General features: G+C 42.3%; 1 protein-coding gene across 2 annotated transcripts in view; it reads left to right on the top strand.

The window, feature by feature from the left end:
• The window catches only part of RAB30 (RAB30, member RAS oncogene family), a 91,075-nt gene that overhangs the window by 33,242 nt on the left and 41,663 nt on the right, over positions 1-16,170 (top strand). The window contains exon 1 of one of the 2 annotated variants that reach the window (XM_026015230.2): positions 3,045-3,242. The exons of the other annotated variant lie outside the window; for it this stretch is intronic. The gene's annotated coding sequence lies outside the window, so the exon portion shown is untranslated. Of the gene's footprint in view, positions 1-3,044; positions 3,243-16,170 lie in introns of those variants that run through there. 2 annotated transcript variants of the gene reach the window in all.

The following is a 16,170-nucleotide window of genomic DNA, read 5'->3' as shown; positions in this document are numbered from 1 at the left end:
TTTAAACAGGGATAACAGGGATATCAATAGCTTTAAACAGGGATAACAATAGTATCTGCCTTTGGGTTGTTGTAAAGTTTGGTGAAAAAAATGCACAGAGACCACATAGCACATACTAGAATATATCAGTGACTTGATAAATGTTAGTTATCATTATTATTATTGCTGTAATGGGTTGGTACTGGACTTTGGTCCTCACAGCAGACATCCTGAATTAGGCACGAGTCTTCCATTTTCCCATTTTTCAAAGAGAGAAACGGAGACTCAAGAGGATTTAAGTAATTTGCCACAGGCCACAGAGCTAACAAATTGCAGATCTCAAATATCTGATTCATAGCCTGTGCCTTTTACAAAACTATACAAAAGTATACCAGTATATACTATACTTTCAGCATCTTGTAGGACATGTAGAAGTAAACTAGGAGTCCCTTTATGATGGCTGAAATAAGCTAATCTTGTTCTTATTTGCCTTCTGGAAGGTAAGACATACCAAAGAATCTCCACCTGGTTGGGGAAACTCTAGCCCTAATGGTCAGATTAATAAAGATTATATCTTAAAGACACGGGATCCTAGGGTTTAGAAGGATTTTAAGCTTAGAAGGGTTTGCCCAGGGGCAGCCCTGGTGGCGCAGCGGTTTGGTGCCGCCTGCAGCCCGGGGCGTGATCCTGGAGACCCTGGATCTAGTCCCACGTTGGGCTTCCTGCATGGAGCCTGTTTCTCCCTCTGCCTGTGTCTCTGCCTCTCTCTCTCTCTGTGTCTCTATGAATAAATAAATAAAAATCTTTTTTTTTTTTAAAAAGGGTTTGCCCACACAATTACTGAATTTTCTTTCTAACCATCCAACCAAGGGGTCATTTGGTTTATTCTTTAATACTTCCAATGACAGGGAAGTCATCATCACCTGGAAGCAGCTCATTACCCTTTTTCTACAACTTTGATCACGAGACTGTCCTTCTCCATCCAACATCAAACTGAGCTTCTCCTATGTCGCCCTTGCACCCATGGGGCCCAGCTTGGTAGTGGATGACCAAATGAAGCAAGTGGAACCCCTGTTTCTAGGTCAACCTATCACATTCTTACTGTTTTTTCTCCATTTTCATTCCCAGCAGCTCTTCACCAGGTTGAGCAGCTTCAAGCCTTTAATTTACAGCTTCCCCAGAAAAAAACACAACTGGGTCTACTCTTTTTCTTCTTGGTGTAAAAGAGAATAAAAACCATGGCTATCTCATGAGCATTTTGCTTTTCCTTCAGTCTTTCTCATTATACATGGTACCACTGTCAACCTAGTTGGTCAAGCTAGGAACCTAGAAGTTTGTTCCCTTACTATTCACATTCAGTCCATCACTCTAGTCTGAGCCACCATCATCTCTCCCAATTCCTAACTCTTGCCCCTTCCTTGTCTACAGCAAGCAGCACTACCTCTTGAAAGCACAAATACAGGGCGTCTGGGTGACTCAGTGGGTTAAGTGTCTGACTCTTGATTTCAGCTCAGGTGTTGATCTCAGGGTTGTGAGTTCAAGCCCCGCCTTGGTCTACACATTGGGCACAGAACCTACTTAAAAACAAAAACAAAATCCAAAGCACAAATGAGATCATGTCACTCCTCTCATCAAGACTTTTCCTTGACTTTTCATTGCCCTTACAAGAAAATCTAGCCTCTTTTCTGTGGTCAGCAAGGCCCTGCGTCATCTCAAACATTCTTTCTTCCCCGTTATTCATTTAGCCTTGGTCCCTGGTGGCCTTTATATTCTCTAAACATGACAAACCTTTTCCTGCAGCCAGCCCTCACACTTCTGGTTACTTCTTTTTTTAAAGATTTTATTTATTTATTCATGAGAGACAGAGAGAGAGAGAGAGAGCCAGAGACACAGGCAGAGGGAGAAGCAGGCTCCATGCAGGGAGCCCAGCGCGGGACTTGATTCCGGTCTCCAGGATCATGCCCTGGGCTGAAGGCGGCGCTAAACCACTGAGCCACCCAGGCTGCCCCTTCTGGTTACTTCTGCTTGCACTCTGCTTAGCTTTGCAAATGGCTGGCTCATTCTCATCTTTCAGGTCTCAGCTCTGATACCACTTCCTCAGAGAAACCTGCCCTGATCATTCATCAAAGGCCCTAATTTCATTATTTTGTACCTGCCTTTCAGATCTGCACTGCCACTTTTGAGAACATAGTTCTTTGGTGACTGGACACAGGCTATTGTGTTAGCAGCCGTATTTTCTATAAGTGGCATAGTAGCTGCCCATAGAAGGTACTCCACAAATATCTGCAGAATAAATAAATAGCTCATGATTGACTGGATGTAAGGGTGTTGGAGTCATATTAAAGATTAATTTGTTTCTGAAGTTGCCATTTCCTGTGTGAAAAAAATTATTTTACCTCTCTGGGCTTCAGTTGCCTTATCTGTATAAAAGCAATCCTATCCAGAAAAAAACAAACAAACAAACAAACAAACAAACAAACAACAGTCCTATCTGCCTCATAAAATGTTGTGAATATTTTCTTTGGATATTGTGAAAATTAGGATACTCTCTTTGAATGTACCTGCCACAGCACCTGGCGCATACTAGGTGTTCAGTCTACCTCAAAGCCTGGCACTTTATTCTGAACATGTATAGAAGAGTTCTGTCAAGTTTGAATCTGATTAATGGAATGCTTTCTGTGGTGAGCTTGGGAGTGCATGACCCGTAAACCTGGATGTAACATGCTTGCAACTTCTTGCTGGTAACGCTTGCCTGGCTGGGAAGACAGTTCTAACCCTAATATGAGCTGTTGTGCTGTGTGATGCTCAGTCTGATAATCCAGAGGTGTGGGGCCTGGGGCCTTCACTGGGGTGCTGAACACAGACCCCAAAACCCTAAATGATCAAACCTGACATTGTATGGCCCATTTCTTGTCAAGAGGTATTGGGATGCTCTGTCTAGACAGTCGTCTCCTTTGGGAAATCACAGTTCCTCTAGGAGGAGGCACATGGTCTACTGTTAAGAATACAAAATAGGCCTGTGAGCTGTTGGGGAGGGGAGGAGTTGCCGTGAGGTGGGTGGGCCCGTGCAGCAGAGCCTGCAAAAAGGAGCTGTCAGCTTCTGCACTCACAGGCATCTCGGGATCATTGCTGGGAGCTTTCTCCTTCATACATGCAGTGTCAACAGAGCCCCCAGTCCATAGGAAGGTGCCGATGTCACCGTCAGCCTTCCCAGAGCCAGTGATTCTGTGCCCCCAGTGAAGAGTGTTTGGACGAATTGAAAGGTAACACTGGAATGTGGATAGCCTGCTGGGAAGGGGGGGCTGAAGTCTTCATGCAACTCCTTTCTTTGGTTGGTACAATGACATAGGTGGTTCTCCTGCAGGCTGTTAAGAGTGAGTATTCTAACATAGGGCTCTAGAATCTGGTAGTCCTGGATCAAATCCTGGCAATGTCATGACCTTGGCTGAGTTATTTAACATCTCCCCTTAGCTTCCTTGTCTAAAAGGGGGATAATTAATAAGGACTCCCTATTTTACCTGGTTGCAGTGGAGATTAGATGATCCAGTACATGCAGAAATCTTAGTTGAGTCCCAGGCACTGCTGCTCTTCAGTGAATGATGATTCTCTTTATTTAGGCAGGTCAGGTTGGAATTTTGAGTTTATTCCTGATGAGCCTCACCCACATTGAACTTTGGGCCTTGGTTCTCTATATGCCAGCTATGTCCCTGGGACAACTTATCTAACCTCTCTGAGTCAGGGTTTTTATCTGTTACATGCAGTTTATAATTTCCACCTCATAGTGAAGGTTAAATGAGATCAGAGTGCCTGACACATAGTAAGTGCTTAAAATACTCATCTCTTCCACCTTTGGTTTTTGAGAATCTGAAATACGGTCCCTTTAAGCTTGTTAAGATTCCTCACTAGCCTTGTATGCAGCTGTGTTCAGATAGCTTTGGCAGAAGGAAAGACTTTTTTTTTTTTTAAATAGACTGTTTCATAATCTGTTGGCTCAGATCTGTTGCTGCTGCACCCTGTGCTTCTCAGGGTCCCTGGGTCCTCCTGCAATCAGCATGTACCTTGCCTCTAACCTAAATGACCCTGGAAAGTGGCTGCCATGGAAGATGTTGCTGAATGCAGTATGGATTTTCCTCCCTCTTCTTGGGGTGAAACTGGCTCAGGGATTCTAGGCTGCAGGGGGAGGGGCTGTTGGGCCTGGACGGCAGTTGGACTTAGTGGCCAAGACTTTTCTGGTTTTCATTAAAATTCTCTGGCTGTCTTTCGGGATTGCTCATTGGATATGACCGTGCATTGTAGGTGGTGGTGCTGTTCTCTTGGCTACACACACCCATCAAATCACAGTGGCCCCGAGGACGAGAGAAAATTGAAGGTGGAGAACAGGCTGGCTAAGGGGTCTTGCTCAGCAATCTTTGTGATAAGGGCCCCCTGTCTACAACTGCATATCTTGAGTTTTACAAATTCTTAATATGCAGATGGGAAGCAAACACAGCTGGACTGGGAATGGGGTCACAGAGAGAATCCTCTTACCACTTGCTCTGGATGACAGACTTACTCTTTTTTTTTTTTTTAACTTTTATTTATTTATTTATTTATGATAGTCATACAGAGAGAGAGAGAGAGGCAGAGACACAGGCAGAGGGAGAAGCAGGCTCCATGCACTGGGAGCCCGACGTGGGATTCGATCCCGGGTCTCCAGGATCGCGCCCTGGGCCAAAGGCAGGCACCAAACCGCTGCGCCACCCAGGGATCCCCAGACTTACTCTTTAGGGCAGATAGAGGGGTTTTGGCAGCTGTCAGAGGGTCCCCAAATGGTACCTCAATAAATGAAATAAGTCTGATCTAATCATTTTCCTGAGGTGCTGATGCCCAAAGGGGTTGGGGTTGATTGGCGTTTCTCTGAGGGTAACAGACCAAAGTGAAGAGGATTCAGTTTTTTAAGAGTTAATTTCTGGTAGTTGACATCTCACTTGAGATTAGAATTTGAATCTGAAAATCTGGTTTCAAATGATGACTCCACTATTGACTTGCTTTGTGATCTCGGGCAACTTACTTCCGCAGAATAAATTATGTAAAGCTTGTGGCATATCGTATGTTCTCAGTAAGTGGTAGATGTTGTTATCAAGTGCGCTAGATTTGACCTGTCACTCCAGCTCACGAAGATATATCCCAGTTCTGTCATCTAAAACATTTGTTCTACATCCCTCCCAGCTTTGTGTCATTTAAGAATTTGAGGCAAGTGTGTTCCCTAGGGGAAGCTGAGTCTTCTCTCACCAGAAAAATACATCAAAACCATATTATTATGTTTCCCAGTAAGACACTTACAACGTTAGATATGTCATCTCTAGGTGACTTAGTAGGGGAAGAAAAAAGAGGATTTTTTCCTGTCATTCTTGATGGATAGATTGTAAGAAGGCCATTTGAATTGATCTTGGGTATAAATGTTCCTTGACTCCCAAGGGAGCATGACTGAGGCTGCCATTTGCCTTCAGAGTAAACTCCATTTCCAGTCTTTTCTCCTTTTACATTACTCCTCAAACCCTGTCTTCTAGCCACAGTGGATTACTCACAAAAAAATAATATGGAACATATCATGTATACCAAAAAGTGTTCTAAATATGGATTTACAGCTTGAAGAACAATAAAATGAAAACTGTGCACCTACCATTCAGCTTATAAAATTGAATGTTATTGGTGCCTTAGAAGCTGCTTTTGTATCTTCTGCCCCCAAGTCATGTCCCCTTCTCTCCTCACCAGAGTCAATGATTATCCTGACTTTTGTGTTGATCATTCTCTTACCTTTTATATGGTTTAACCATACATGTTTGTATTACTAAACTGTATATTGGTTAGTTTTTTAAAACAAGGAGCAAGTACAAATCTAGCAAGCATCAGAGAAGGAGAAAAACCATGGGAAACTCTTTAACTCTAGGAGACAAACAGGCTGGCTGGAGGGGAGGTGCGGGGGGGGGGGATGGGGTAATTGGATGATGGGCATTAAGGAGGGCATGTGATGTGATGAGCACTGGGTATTATATGCAACTGATAAATTATCCAACACTACATCTGAAATGATTGATGTACTATATGTTGGCTAATTGAATTTAAATTAAAAAGATAAGAAAAGGGCAGTAGTGCCACTATTAGGTTTAAAAATAAGCTGATTTGGGTTCATAGTCTCGCTTTAGCTTTCCTAGAGATTACAAGAGGTACTAATGGGGAAGTCAGTGGGCAAAGTTGTAAGTGGGTCCTAGGAAGTTTAAAGCCCACCATATGAGGGCATCTGATGGGGGTATAATGTGGGTCAGGCACTGGACATCTGGTAGGGTATGGTCACAGAGAATGGACTATTCTTTCTTTTGTACCTCTCATTTCTCCAGCTGTCAGGGAGTAGTTCAGAGCAAAACTCCTCTGTGGGATGAAGTGAATACCATCAGCTAACCCACACAGACAGCATGGAGGGGATAAGCAGGTGCTTCATTAGCACAAGGTCAAGCAGGTAGAGTCAGAAAAAAGTCTGGACCAAGTTTACCTGTCATTCTTTAACAGGTTAAAAAGAGAGTATGCAAAAAAAAAAAAAAAAAAAAAAAAAAAAAGAGAGAGAGAGAGAGTATGCAGTTACTGTCTATGGAATGTTCTTACCTAAAAATTGATCCCTAAATCTAATTGAGACCCTAAAGCTAACTTTGATTTATTGGAAAGGTAGAAGAAATTAAATTACACTCTGATAAGCAAACAGATAAATGTGGATTATTGGACAGCTGATTGAGCTTTTGCAGCAAGTCAGTGGCATGAAAAAAATAACATAGCTTCAAAATTTACAACCAGTGTAATATATGAATCTTTTTTGGGTTCAGATACTCTATGTATTAGTTTGCTCCGGCTACCATAACAAAATACCATATATTGGGTAGCCTTAAAGAACAGAAATTTATTTTAAATTAAAAAAAATTAATTAATTTACTTTTTTAGAGAGCGAAAAATTAGAGAGAGAGCACGAGCTGGGGAGAAGGCAGAAGGAGAGGAAGAGAGAGAATCTTAAGCAGGTTCCATGCTCAGCACAAAGCCTGACACAAGGCTTAATCTCATGACATTGAGATTATGACCTGAACTGAAATCAAGAGTCAGATGCTTAACCAAGTAAACTGCACAGGTGTCCCATAAATTAATTTTCTCACTGTATTGGAGGCTGGAAGTCCGATCAAGGTGCTGGCAGGTAGATTTTTCCTGAGGCCTCTCTCTTTGGCTTAGAGATGGTCACTCCCTCCTCCCTCTTCACATGGTTGTCCCTCTGTACACATGTTTCCCAGTGTCTCTCTGTATATCTTAATCTGTTTTCTTTTTGTAAGGATATCAGTCATGTAGGATAAAAGACCACCCTGAAGGACTCATTTTTAACTTAGTTACTTCTTTAAAGGCCCTATCTCCAATTATAGCCATATTGTGAGGTATGGGGGCTTAGGGCTTCCATTTGGGGGTCAGGGGAGACACAATTCAGCCCATAGCAGTCTAATCATAAAAAAGCATTTTTGAGATGTTGGGGAAATTGTATTATGGACTGATATCAAGTGGTTAACATTAGTTTTTCTAGGCATGATAATAATATTGTGATGTAGAGAATGGATAATATAGAGGTGGGTTCTGAAGTACACTGAAATGAAATGATATAATATGGAATTTTTATAAAACATTGAAACAAAGTAAAAATAGAGGAAAGGGTGTAGATTAAGTTAACAGGCCAAAATGTTCATATATTGAATTGGTGATGAGCATCACGGGCTTACTTTTCAGTATGTCTGAAAATTTTATAATCCTATATTAAAAATATTTAAATCAACAACACCAAAGAGGATATAATGGCAGTAGGGTTTTTGGTGATGACCATCTTCAATATGCCTGTCCCTTGAGCTCTACTTGTCCAGTCTGGTTGGTTTCTTCATATGACAGTCATTTTGGGACATTCCACAGATTGTCTCTACTCCTGTTTCTTGTATACCGCTTGGTGAAGGATATCCTCCAGGAACTTCTTAGGTGAATGGAATGTGAATTTTTGAGCTCTTGTAGATCTGAAAATATTTTTGTCCTATTCTCACTTTTGACACGTAGTTTGGTCAGAATTCATTTTCCTTCAGAATTTTGAAAGTTTTACTTCATTGTCTTGTTTTTATTGAAGGTGTTGAAAAGTTGGAAACGTTTTATTTTCTGATTCTTTGTATATAACCTGTTTGTTTGATTTTTCTTTCTGACAGCTTATATAATCTTTGCGGTTTTATGAAATTTCACACTGTGTTTGTGGGCAGGACCCTTTGGATCTGGCAACGTGTATCCCTTAGATCTTCGAAGTTTTATCTAATTATAATTTTTCTTTTTTTTTCTGTTCTTTCTTGGAAATTTCCTCTTCCTTTTTTTTTTTTTTTGGAAATTTCTTTTCTTTTTTTTAAAGATTTTATTTTTAGGGACGCCTGGGTGGCTCAGCAATTGAGCCTCTGCCTTTGGCTCATGGCATTATCCTGGAGTCCCGGGATCAAGTCCCACATCAGGCTTCCTGCCGGGAGCCTGCCTTTCCTCTGCCTATGTCTTTGCCTCTTTCTCTCTCTCTCTGTCTCTCTGTCTCTCATGAATAAATAAATAAATAAAATCTTTAAAAAAATTATTTAAAAAATAAATAAAGATTTTATTTTTAGAGAGAGAGTGGGTGGGCCTGTATGGGTGGGAGAAGGGGTAAAGGGAGAGAACCATCAAGCAGACTCCCTGCTGGGCATAGAGCCCAGCCCTGACCCATGAGACTGTGACCTGAGCCAAAACCAAGAGTCACCACTCAACCAACCGAACCACCTGGATGCCCCCTTTGGAATTTCTTTTACTCAGTTATTGGACTTTCTGTATTGGTTCTCTAGAATATTCTTAATGTCTCCTGTTTTCCATATCTTTGTCTTGTGCTTCTATTCTTCAGAAAATTTTCTCAACTTCATCTTCCAATCCTTTTATTGAGGTTGTTTTTTTTTTTAATATCTGCTACTAAGTTGTCAGTTTCCAAGAACTCTTTTTTTTGTCTTCTTGATGATTCTTTTCTATAGCATCCTGTTTTCATTCACAGCTGTAATTTTATTTCATTTTTTTTTAAAGATTTTATTTATTCATTCATGAGAGACAGACAGAGAGAGAGAGAGAGGCAGAGACACAGGCAGAGGGAGAAGCAGGCTCCACGCAGGAGGCCCGACGTGGGACTTGATCCAGGGACTCCAGGACCACGCCCTGGGCCAAAGGCAGGCGCTAAACTGCTGAGCCACCCAGGGATCCCCCTTTATTTCATTTTTGTAAGAATATTAATGGTCTTTCCCTCCTACCCTGCTCTGTTCCTCACATAGTATCCATTTCCTTCAAGCTGCTTTTTTTTGTGTTTGCTGTGGTCTGTATCTTCATTAGAGGCTTTCCTGAGATGTCACTTTGAATGTGATCCTTGGCTCTGTGGTCTAATTAAAGGGTGGGGGCGATAAAAACAAAAACAAAAGCAACTGTTAAGACCTTAACATGGTATGAAGGAAGCCACTAAAAAACGACTACAGAATGCATGATTTCATTTATATGAAATTTCCAGAATAGGCGAATCTATAAAGACAGAAAATAGATTAAGTGGTTGCCTGGGGCTGGAGAGTGGGGTGAATATGGATGGCATGACTTCTAATTGGTATAAGACTTTATTTGGGGTGATGAAGATGCTCTAAAATTGATCATGATGATGGTTGTACAGCTTTGTGGATATACTAAAAACTACTGAATTGTACACTTGAAAAGGGCGAATTGAGTATGTGAGTTGTATGTTTAGGAAGCTGTCAGGAAACTAAGTATGGGACAGAGATCAGTAACTGTGGTGTGATGGGGGTGGGTTGTTTGTTGGGAACCCCTGAGGCAGCATCTTCAGGTTTTTCTTGGTTGTGTTTACTCTGGAGGAGCCTTCCCCATCTCTTTGCTGGGAGAGGGAAGAGGGAACTCTCTAGAGGAGAGGGAATGGGAAACTTGTACTTCACCTTCAGCAGACAGAGTGCCCTTGTCTGTTTTATGTTCCCTTTTAACCATCCTGGGTACTCCTGGACCAGAGCCACTCTTACTTTTTATTATGGAAAATTCCAAAGACTACAAAGTAGAGAGGATGGTGCAATGAATCCTGATTCCTGAGCCCCCAGGCTCTCCAGCGATTCCTTCACGGACATTTTTATTTCATCTGTGTCCCCCAACCCCCTTTCGCCAGATTATTTTAAAACACATACTAGACATTTCTGTTTTATGCTCTCTAGCCTCTGAGCCTCCAGAATTCTGTCAGTGCAGAGAAGGATCTCAGGGTTTAACTTCTTTTCAGGCTGCTTTCCCCGGTTTCTTCATTTCCCCATCTTGTCCCGCCACTCTAGGAGTACACGGTACTGCCATTCTGGGCCTGGTGAGGACTCTGTGGTTTCCATCAGCTGCCCACTCAGCTCTTCCTGCATCTGGTTTAGGATTCAGATGTCTGGAGTCTGCCCTCACTTACTACTTGTTCATTTGTTTCCCAAGCTTCCAAAATTTGACACCATTATCTTCTCTTTCCTTGAACTAATGGTTTTGTTATTAAGACCAAAAAGAAAAAAAAAAAAAAAAAAAGACCAAAAAGTCTCTACTGAATTTTTGTAGGGCTTCAGGAGTAAGTGAAATTAGTTACATCTGTTCTTTATGCTACTTTCCCAGGAAGATCAGATCAGCTGCTTCTCCCCTTCTCTAGTTTTGCTCTGTCCTACCAGATTCCTTATAGATAGGTAGACAGATTTATTTGCCAGGAAAGCTCCTTTCCAATCTCCTGAGAACTAAGAGGGATCTTCTTATTTTAACACGCCTCTCTTCTGACCTTAAGCCCAGGCACAGTTAAAGAGTGCCTGCCTTTGTGCCTCGCTGGCATTTTGCACTCACCTCTTATTATAGAATTGCCTGCTTGCACTTTGAGTGCTGCATTGCAGTTTGTTTACCTGCCTTCTTCCCTGTTGGCCTGTGAGGCGGGACTTAGGAGCAGGACTATATCTTGTTTCTCTCTGTATGTGAGCACAGTGCCTCACTCCCAGGAAACATTTGTTAACTCACAGACTGGATAGCTGAGCACGAAGCCTCCAGGGTGGGGACAGACAAGCTGTGCAATGCCCCCTTCGCCTCCCTCTTTGCAGGCACACTGTGTTTTGGTAAATATCAGGGAGGGAAACCTGCCTCCTCGGCTTGTTATGCAATGTCGTTCTCTTTGCTTTTAAGTCTGGTGTTTTTTACCCAGTCAGCATGTTGGAGGGATTGGGGGGGAGGGTAAACGAGTGTAAACATCCTACCATAGAAGGAATGGACTCTGGCAGAGATGGGTTTTTTTCCCTTCCTCCCTCGATAGAACGGCTTGTGGTCTGCACACCGCTTCACACTGAAGGAACCCATTTGTTCTGTCTGGACAGCTACTTAGTTCTGTGAGGCTTCCCATTGCTTTTTCTTTTTGGATGAATCGCGGGGGAATTTTTTAAATTGCTGATTATATTGTTTTAAAAAATCTATGTTAAAATATTACCTAGGCAAGGTCTTTTTCAATGCAAATATATAACTTTAAAAGCGTAACAGTAACCTTAGTTTTTTTCGAGTCCGTTCCTCAAAATGCTACATACAGCCTCCAAGGTGAAAGAGATGGAGAACTGGTGGGCAAACAAATTTGGGATGCCAGGGCAGCCCGGGTGGCTCAGCGGTTTAGCGCCGCTTTTGGCCTGGGGCCTGATCCTGGAGACCTGGGATCGAGTCCCACGTTGGGCTCCCTGCATGGAGCCTGCTTCTCCCTCTGCCTATGTCTCTGCCTCTCATGAATACATTTTAAAAATCTTAAAAAACAAACAAACAAAAACAAAAACAAAATTTGGGAAGCCAAACAAATTTGGGATGCTGGATTAAACACTAAAATGGGGTTGTGTACTTCAGGACTTGTCAGAGCCTCCCTCCTGTGCCTTGTGAAACTCCAAGTGGAGCACACAGTAGGCTGCATTTCCTCCACTTACTTTTCTTTTCATTGGAGGAGCGGGGCACTTTGGTGTTCTGTTTTGTGGAAAATATACAACTCTGGAAACAGCACCTCAGTGCTTTAAGGCCCTATTGAAATGCCTCTTCCTCTAAGGCTTTCCTGAATTTCCCCAGAGATATAAAACTTTTTCATAATTGAATTGTATTGTTTTCATCTAATTGTCTCCCTGCCTCTTCCCTTACCCCCCAGTAAGTCATAAATTCCTTGTAGATGGCATCTCACTTTTGCATCTGGGACATTACCTCACATAAAGGTGCTCCAGAAATGTATGCAGTACTGCACCAGTGCCTTAGCTAAGTCATCCTGGAGTCATCCTTAGAGTTCAGAGGGTACTGGCAAGGGTGGGAACTCAAGACAGTTCTGGAGCTTGGGACCCTCACTGATCAAGGATATAGATCTGGGAGAGAACTCACAGCAAAGATAGAGGGCTAGTATAAGAGCCTGGTCCTAAAGCAGAATAGGGAAGCCAACCCAGGACATGCTGAGAATATAAATCAAATGTTCTGATGACTGGTTATATGCCAAACATGGTGAAGTAGAAGTAAGTCCTGGGGTGCCTGGGGTGGCTCAGTTGGTTAAACATCTGCCTTCAGCTCAGGTCATGATATTAGGGTCCTGGGATCGAGACCCGTGTCTGGCTCCTTGCTGAGTGGGGAGTCTGCGTCTCCCTCTCCTTCTGCCCCTATCCCCTGCTCATGCTCTCTCCCTCTCTTTCTCAAATGAATAAATAAAATCTTTTTTAAAAAAGTACCTGGGCAGCCCCGGTGGCGCAGCGGTTTAGCGCCGCCTGCAGCCCAGGGTGTGATCCTGGAGACCCTGGATTGAGTCCCATGTCAGGCTCCCTGCATGGAGCCTGCTTCTCCCTCTGCCTGTGTCTCTGCGTCTCTCTATCTCTGTGTCTCTATGAATACATAAATAAAATCTTAAAAAAAAAAAGTACCTATGTGCAACAGGCACTGTGCTGCTGGGAATACACAGATGAATACAATTCAGTCTTTTCCTTCAGGCAACCTTTGTTTTATGGAGTAGATAGTCCTGTAAATAAATAAGCAATGCGGTAAGTGCAGTGATGAACTAAGGTCCGGGTAATGTGGGAAAACCTACCTGAGCAAGGTGGAGTGAGGCACAGGGACTGAAGGGATCAGGTGACAAAGCTTTGGGTTAGAGCATGATGACTTCCTTGTCACCAGCATGAGAAAGTGAAGTAGGCTAGGAGTGAGGAGAGGCTGACAGGGTGTTGCAAACAGGTCAAAGAAGCATTTCAGACCTGGTTTTGAAAACCATAGGTTTGTAGAGTTTCCCACTAAAGAGCAGACTATCCAGCGTGTTTTAGGTACATACTCAGGTGGTAGGCAGTGGTAGTATTATTCCCTTTTTCTGTGTAGGGGAGCTGAGGTTCAGAAAGTGACTTGCCTAGGATCACTTAGTGTGTTGGAGTTGGAACAAAGCCACAATTTCAAGGCAGATCCATCTGGATCTTTGTACTACTAAGTTACCTTTCAAAGTATCAGTGGCCAACAAGTATCTTGAATTTCTGACTGAAAAGTACTCTTACTCTCCTCTCCCTGTGATACTGGAATTGGAGAATAATTTTAAGACTTCATATGATTGTGACACCTGGGTGGCTCAGTGGGTTAAGTGTCTGCTTTCAACTCAGGTCATGATCCCAGGGACCTGGGATTGAGTCCTGCTCAGCAGGGAGCCTGCTTCTCCCTCTTCCTATGCCTCTGCCCCTAACCCTGCTCCTGCTCTCTCTCTCTCTTTCTTAAATAAGTAAATAAAATCTAAATAAATAAATAAAGATTTCATATGATCAAGAGCCAAATTTATGTGGTACTAGTTCTTAGTGCTATAAAAGTTCGTGGGGGAGATGGCATCCATATTGTCCTGAGGAAAAGGTTAACTAGAAGAGGTAATGGGAATGGTGTAAGAAAGGTGATGCTATGTTGCCATGTGGAGGGGATGTGTGGGTCTGGGAAACAAGATGACAAGAAGCCACTTCTTGGCATCATCACTGTCACTGGCTTCCTGGGATAGCTGTGTAAAGAAAAGAGAAATGAATGACCATGTTCTTCAGTACACCTTTGCTTTTGCTGAATATAAGCACACAACTGGCATTAAAAACATATTTTTAATTCTTATTATGTTCACCAGAGTTTATTCAACGGCATTCCCCTTATACTGTACTGTGATTTATCTCACTGTGATTTATCTCAGTGTCCCTGTCCTCTCCTCAAACCCACTCTGAATATATAAGGGAAATAATTGAAGGTCCTACAGCTAGTAGAATTACAACCGGGTGTGCAAATAGAAATGACATTCAGCAGTCTGTGTGATGAACAGAGCTTGCTCATATAGAAGGGGGTGTGTGGGGCAGCCCCAATAGCCCAGCTATTTGGTGCTGCCTTCAGCCTGGGGCGTGATCCTGGAGACCCAGGATCGAGTCCTGTGTCAGGCTCCCTGCATGGAGCCTGCTTCTCCCTCTGCCTGTGTCTCTGCTTCTCTCTCTCTCTCTCTGTCTGTCTTGAATAAATAAATAAATAAATCTTTAGGAAAAAAAAAAAAAGAAGAGAGGGTGTGTGTTTGTCTTGGCGCTCCAAAGTTCTCTTAAGATTCCTTCTAACTTAAAAAAAAAAAAAAAAAAAGAAAGATTCCTTCTAACTCTGGGGCACCTGGATGGCTCAGTCAGTTAAGCATCTGCCTTTGGCTCAGGTCATGATCCCAGAGTCCCCTGCATTGAGTCCTGCTCAGCAGGGAGCCTGCTTCTCCCTCTGGCCTCTCAACGCCCCCCCCCCCCCCACCTCAAGTAAATAAATAAATAAATCTTAAAAAAAAAAAAAAGATTCCAACTGTCCTGATTATCTTCAGAGCCTGGAGTTGGGATCTTTTTTAAATGCTACTATATTATATTACAATGAATAGTGTTTTGAAAAAAGGGTGTACTTGCTAGTCAAAACAGAGTTGATTAGTTTCCCAGCTCCCCAGGCTACCAATTCTTTTACCTTAGGCACATTATTAATTTTCTTAAGATTAAGTCTTGTAGATCTTTGGTCTTGTAATTATGCCCCTTCTCTCTGCGATTATCAGGTTTACCCTCATCACTGGATAATTCTCAATAGCAAATAAACATGCTCCTGTATTTATCTGCAAATAAACAACAGTTCCCCCCACCCCATCCAAAATCCCAAAATGTTTTCTAATTTTGTCCCTTAACTATTCCAAAATAAATTCATTATGTAGTTTATACCTCTAGCTGTCTTCAAGTCCTTTCTCTCAGTAAAACTTATAGGTTGTCCATAGTTTGGGCTTTGACATCTTTACCTGGCTCTCCTCTCTCCCCATTGTTCCACCACGACTATTCTTGTCATTGCAATCAATGAATGACCTTCATGTGACCAAGTCAAAGGCCGTTGCTTTCTTTTAATCTTGCTCATTTTCTCAGCAGCATTTGACAATGCTGATTGCTGTTTTCTTAGACATTCTACTTTCTTTTTTAAAAAATGTTATTTAGGGCAGCCCCGGTAGTGCAGCGGATTGGCGCTGCCTGCAGCCTGGGGTGTGATCCTGGAGACCCAGGATCGAGTCTTGCATCGGGCTCCCTGCATGGAGCCTGCTTCTCCCTCTGCCTGTGTCTCTGCCTCTCTCTGTGTGTCTATGAATAAATAAATAAATAAATAAATAAATAAATAAATAAAATCTTAAAAAAAATAAAAATAAAAATTTTATTTAAATTCAATGAATTAACATATAATGTATTACTACTTTCAGAGGCAGAGGTCAGTGATATTCATCAGTCCTATGTAACACCCAGTGCTCATTCCATCATATGCCCTCCTTAATGTCCATCATCCAGTTACCCAATCCACCCAACCCCAACCCTTCCAGTGACCCTCAGTTTGTTTCCTATGATTAAGAGTCTCTTATGGTTTGTCTCCCTCTCTGATTTCAACTTGTTTTATTTTTTCCTCCCTTCCCCTATGATCCTCTGTTTTGTTTCTTAAATTCTACATATGAGTGAGATCATAGGATAATTGTCTTTCTCTGATTAACTTCTTTCACCTAGCATATCTTTTTTTTTTTTTTAAGATTTTATTTATTCAAGACAGAGAGAGAGAGAGAGAGGCAGAGAC

The sequence above is a fragment of the Vulpes vulpes genome, chromosome 11 (assembly GCF_048418805.1).
Source record: "Vulpes vulpes isolate BD-2025 chromosome 11, VulVul3, whole genome shotgun sequence".
Taxonomy (NCBI): Eukaryota; Metazoa; Chordata; class Mammalia; order Carnivora; family Canidae; genus Vulpes; species Vulpes vulpes.
The sequence above is the reverse complement of the archived record's forward strand: the minus strand, read 5'-3'. Positions and strand labels throughout refer to the sequence as shown.